A 5,622-nucleotide genomic window follows, 5' to 3' on the forward strand; every position below is an offset into this window, starting at 1 on the left:
GGACAGTGAGTGTAGATAAAAGGAGGTGGTTTTGATCACTACATTTGAAATGAAAAATAACAGCACAATTACAGATCACACCTTCCACCAACTGAGCTGTAAGAGATCCTAGGAGTTTTCAGTAAACCTCACGGTAGTAGTGTTATTCACTACTCTATTCAACGGCTACAAAATGTAGGAGATTTCTACCCAGCGTTCTTCCCAATTTAGTCATGTCCAATTCCACCTGCTAGCTACATCTCCTTCTACTACGCAATGCTACTAGAATGGAAAGGTGGAGGCTAGCATGAAGCTTCCAAACTGTGGGTAACATAATGTCTTTGCAGCTCAACACACTTGGAGAAGCTAACTGCTAATTCTGTTACTAAGATACACCCACACTGGGTAGATTCACACTGAATGATAAGGTAAGATAGAGGACCATCCAACCCATCCATGATGCTTGTTCACAAGTTGGCATTAAAAAAATACTACTGTTCCATATGTCATAGGGACACGCAATTGACGGTGGCATACAGAAATGGGAATGTTGCCATGGTGACAACATTACTGGTAAAAATCAATGATTATCAGAGAGCTTCAGCAGTGCTCAGTGATCCTGGACCTGAGGCGTTCAGGATTTATGGCTCCCAGAAACCAAACCAAAGAGTTGGTTTATTTCAGTCGACGACCAAAGATGTGGAACTTCTTGATGGAATTGCTCTTCGTGGCTCCACTGAAAAAATAACTGATTTACCATCATCCATCTAAATGTAAACGCAGAATGAGAGTGAGGACAGTGCTGTCTTCGACTCCTGGACACGGATGGCTGTGACATCATCCAGGCTCAGACTCACAACCTCCTGAAGATAGGGCCAACAATTAGGTGGTCGTACCATTCTTGTCAAGCAGGTCTCTTTAAGAACTTCACAGAGCTTTGCATAAATCAGGTTGGAGTGACTCCCCCAGATGGTCGGTACTGCACTAGATGGGGCGCCTAAGAGCTATGAAGCTTGTGGAACCCATACCGACCCACCAGCCTGGCCTCACCTCGCCTCGCTGGAAGGGAAATTGAGGAATACCCATATAAAACCCAATTATTAAACACACTGACCAACAGGGCACTTGCGACAGTCTAAGGGCAAAAGGGCAGCAGCTCAAGCTCCCTCTGTGTGCTATCTGTGTGCCCGCCTGATGCTAAATGCATTCATGAATGTCAATAGCATGTGTCAGCTTTCAGGAATGAAAATGTTCAGGCATTCAGGCTGATCCCAGCTGAGTGCAGAGCTGAGTTTTCCAGCCAGAGACACTGTGGAGCTGTGATTGGCAGGATTAGGATGAAGAGTCTCCGTAGCATCCATGTTGACAGACAAGCCATGGCAGGGCTTTAGTGGTTAGCGGTTAGCATTATGAAGGCCTTGCAGGGACAGAAAAAAATCCCTGTCTGTCAACATTCAGAGCAGATATCAGAGCCATCAATGTCATGCTATTTCCAAGAAAAAACAGGCCCTGCTCCCTTACAAATAAATAAATAAACAGACAGTAGATAAAGGCTGCTTTTCCACTGAAGAAAGTAGAAGAACCTTTAGCGCCACGAAACTGGAACAGTACTTTTTCCATTGATCATTGGTCCAGTAGCGAAGGTTCCAGTTATATGGTTCTTGATTCCTGCTCAAGATCGATACCAGCAGGACCTGATGGTGATCGAGGGAGTTCTCCTCTGTCTTTGGTAACACTTGCGGCTGAAATGACAATTTAGCGATTTTTTTGCTCTTCTAGGTGAGGATAAAGTCACCACGCACTATTATGCCGCCACTAATGTTGATGTATCGTATGCTAGCCAGAGAATTAGCATTTTTGCTCATATTTCTATCCTTGACATGGAAAAATAGGAGCTTTTGTTCAGTTCTACATGATTCCATGTACTTCTTGACATTTGTAAGTGTAAGAAAAGTGCACAACATTATGTCAAATCAAAGTTTAGATAACTGTTAACTATAACTAGCAAGTAACTGTAACTAGTAAATAGCCACTTAGCCAAATTGGGTACATAAGAGTGGCATAAAATGGCCAAAAAGACTAATTGCAGTTATCATGATGCTTCCAGTTGTCACTGAACTAGAACCCTAAGATCAGAGGTTCCTGTTTGGGTCAGTTCTTGTTTTTGAAAACTCTGCTGAGGAAAAACGGCCGAAGAGACTGAAAGCTCCCCCTCAGATGTTCTCCAAATATTACGTCATTATAGCAACGCTAAAATAGAACGACAAAAATAACCCACGTAAACACAAACATAAACAAATGCATGCAGCAGCAGCTTCTGTGCAGCGGCTGCAAAATGACCCACATACAAATGGGTGCATCTTCACACGTTGCATGCATTTTATCCCGTTTTGACAATTCAGAAAGCATTGAAAATTTAGAAAATTCCAAAAAAAATGAGGGCAAAGGAAAATAAAAGAGACGGGTTCTGCGGTGGATGGAGGGCCAATTAAAGCGTGAACGCACCCACAGAGAAGCTGGACGTGTTTCCTCTGATGTGAGAGAGTAAAAGCAGAGAGAGGAGGGCAGAGCAGACGCTGAGAGCAGCAGCAGCAGAGACGGAGAGAAGCTGCTGCCTCTGAAAGAGCCACAGCGCCTCCTATATAACAGCACACAGCCTGCCTTCACATTCAGAGCTCAAAGCATGACTCCTGACCTCTACCATCGGCTTCGGACTAATGTTGCTCTGTGAATTCATAATAAAATGAAAGTCAATGTTCTAATGTGTGTAGAATCACAAAGCTCAGAATTTCGTTCATATGAACAAATTGGCCTCCTAAAGAATCAAAAATTTAAGAATTTACTTTTTGGTTTTTCATACTTTAATTTACATTCTGCTCTTACCAAAATCAGATCTCCCACCTCAGCAAGCACTTTGTGGTTCCAAGTAACACCGAGAAGTCCGACCCCATCAGAGTGAAGTTGTGACAGAGGGGAATGTGAAGGGGTGGAATATTTCATGCAAAACAGGCACCAGCACTCTCTGTTATCAAGGTCAGACCTTCTAATGTCAGTTTTTCATTAGTGCTCTCTACAAACTGCTGGGTTTTTCCTACCCAGATGTTGGTTTGAGCCTGGGTCATTTCCAAGGCATTGGCTAGTTTAGCTGCAGGGTTACAGTGTTTTGTTGGGTCATTTCCATAGTGTTGGCTACTTTAGCCAACCTCTGTGGTGCTTCTGTGTGTAAACTCTTTAAAATATTAGCTAAAAAGATGTTTATCTTCTGCACTAGTAGTCAAAAAAACAATGTGGCTTTCATGGAAAGAGACAAAATCAACTTCTTTCATTTTATGCAAAAACATCTTACTGTAACGAGTGTCCAATGATTAATTTATTATTATTATAATTTGAATTAACTTTGGAACTAATTTATGTCTATACATGCCCTGTACATAATAAACACAGTGAAAATAATATAATAATAAAGAAAATAATTTTAAGAAGTCCAAATCAACCCCCTCATGTAGCACATCCATAATCCCTGAATAAAAAAACACTTCAATAGAACATCTATGAACAAAACCCACCACTGAATGAGTTCATGAGTAATTTTTCAGGAATGGTCAGACATTCAGCCAACGTTTAGAAGAGAGGACAAAAAGACAAAGACCATCACTGAGTGGCCCAGCGACACTGCCTCCATGCTCAAGGACTGTGGTGAGTGTACTGAGTGGCAGATCTTCAGAGAGGCAGCAACAAGCACTGGAGAGGTGAATCTGTGTCATCCATCATCGGCTGCATCAGTAAGTGTGTGGATGGTGTTACCACCACCATGACAATCACCATCTACCCCAAAAAGAAACCCTGGCTGAATGCAGAGGTCCCCTCTCGCTGAAAACCCAGATCTCAGGTCAGGGGATGTATATCCATTCAGAGCAGCAAGGCAAAACCTCACTGTGGGTACAAAGAGAGCCAAAGCTACCTATGATTTCAAAATCCAGGGTCACTTCTCTAGCAACGACCCCTGGAGCATGTGGAGGGGCATCTCGAGCATCATTAACTACACTAGAAGAGATGTGGAATGCCTCAGGGACCTGTCCCTTCCTCATGCCCTTATAACACCTTTTGTGCTCGTTTTGAAGACTCCATCACTTCTCCTGGTTCCAGGCTCATCCCCCTCCTGGTGATCTGCCCCTCAGAGTGACCGCAGTAGATGCGAGAAAGTCTCTGCAGAAAGTTAACCTTTGCAAGACTGGGTCCTTAGGGACTGTGGATACCAGCTCTCAGACAGACATTGTTGACTTTCCCCGGCGATTGTCCCAACACGCCTTAAGACTTCTACTATTATCCTCATCCAGAACACTGTCACGTCTGATTGACTCTTGCCTGGTAGCATTCACCACAATACTGTTATGAAGTGCTTTGGTACACATGAAGAAGATCATCAACGTCACAGGGGTCTACTACCAGTACACATACAGACAGAACTGGTCCACTGCAGAGGTCATTTCATCTGTGGTTGACCTGGCCCTCGCTTACTTGGACAGCAAGGACTCCTATGTTGGATTGCTCTGCTTCAACTTCTTGGACGCATCATGAGGAGGAATTGGAAAGACTCAAAGTAAACAATCTTTCTATCAGTGTAAAGAAAACTTATGTTGATGCAATATGGCTGCTGCTTTACACTGGTTTTTTGTTTGTTTGTTTGGTGGTTGGTATAGCGTAGTGGGTAATACCTCTGCCTTCTGTGCTTTAGACTGGGGTTCAATCCTCACCTAGACAAGCACCCTACACTGTGCCAATAAGAGTCCTTGGGCAAGACTCCCAACACTACCTTCGCCTGCCTATGTAAAAAATGATCAAATTGTAAGTCGCTCTGGATAAGAGTGTCCGGTAAATGTTTGTTTTGTATTGTTTCTGTGTATGTTTTGATGTTTCCCTATTGGCTGAGGAGTTTGCCATCATATCCCTGAGATAGCGGCCGAGAGTGATTTTCCAACTTGGGCCGGCTGTTTAGGTGACGCTACATCTCAGCTAAGATGCAGCCTGGACTGGCTGCTTGAGTGATGCTGTATTGCGGCTATGAGGCTCTCTGGACTGGGGACGTTATTGACCTGACTACGCAGCCTGGTTGAGGCTGCACTGCAGCTGTGGGGCTGCCTGGACCGGTAGCGTTCAGCTACATGAGCAGTGCTGCGCTGCAGCTACGTGGCCTCTTGGGCCGGCTGCCTAAGTGACGCTACATCGCAGCTACGTGGCTGCCTGGGCCGGCCACTTGGGTGACGCTGTATTGCGGCTATGAGGCTGCTTGGACTGGTGGTGTTCGACTGCTGGAAAATGCTATCCCTTCATGGTTGAGGACATTTTCGGCCTTTGAGGCTTGCCAGGCTAGCTAAGTGACTCTATACCATGGTCAGTAAAAACGATGATGATGATAATGATGAGTAAGACCACTCCCCCTCCCGTCCATTGCAAGAGAGCAGCTGTTAAGGTTGGTCTCCTGCTTTAAACACTTGGGGTTACACATCTCTGATAACCTCACCTGGAACATCAACACAGCCATCATAGTGAAGGAGGCCCACCAACATCAGGCACGTCAGTCTTCATTTCCTTCTACAGGTGTGTGTTGGAGAGCATCCTCACTTGGGTGGTACTTCAACTGCT

The sequence above is a fragment of the Colossoma macropomum genome, unplaced genomic scaffold (genome assembly GCF_904425465.1).
Source record: "Colossoma macropomum unplaced genomic scaffold, Colossoma_macropomum, whole genome shotgun sequence".
Taxonomy (NCBI): domain Eukaryota; kingdom Metazoa; phylum Chordata; class Actinopteri; order Characiformes; family Serrasalmidae; genus Colossoma; species Colossoma macropomum.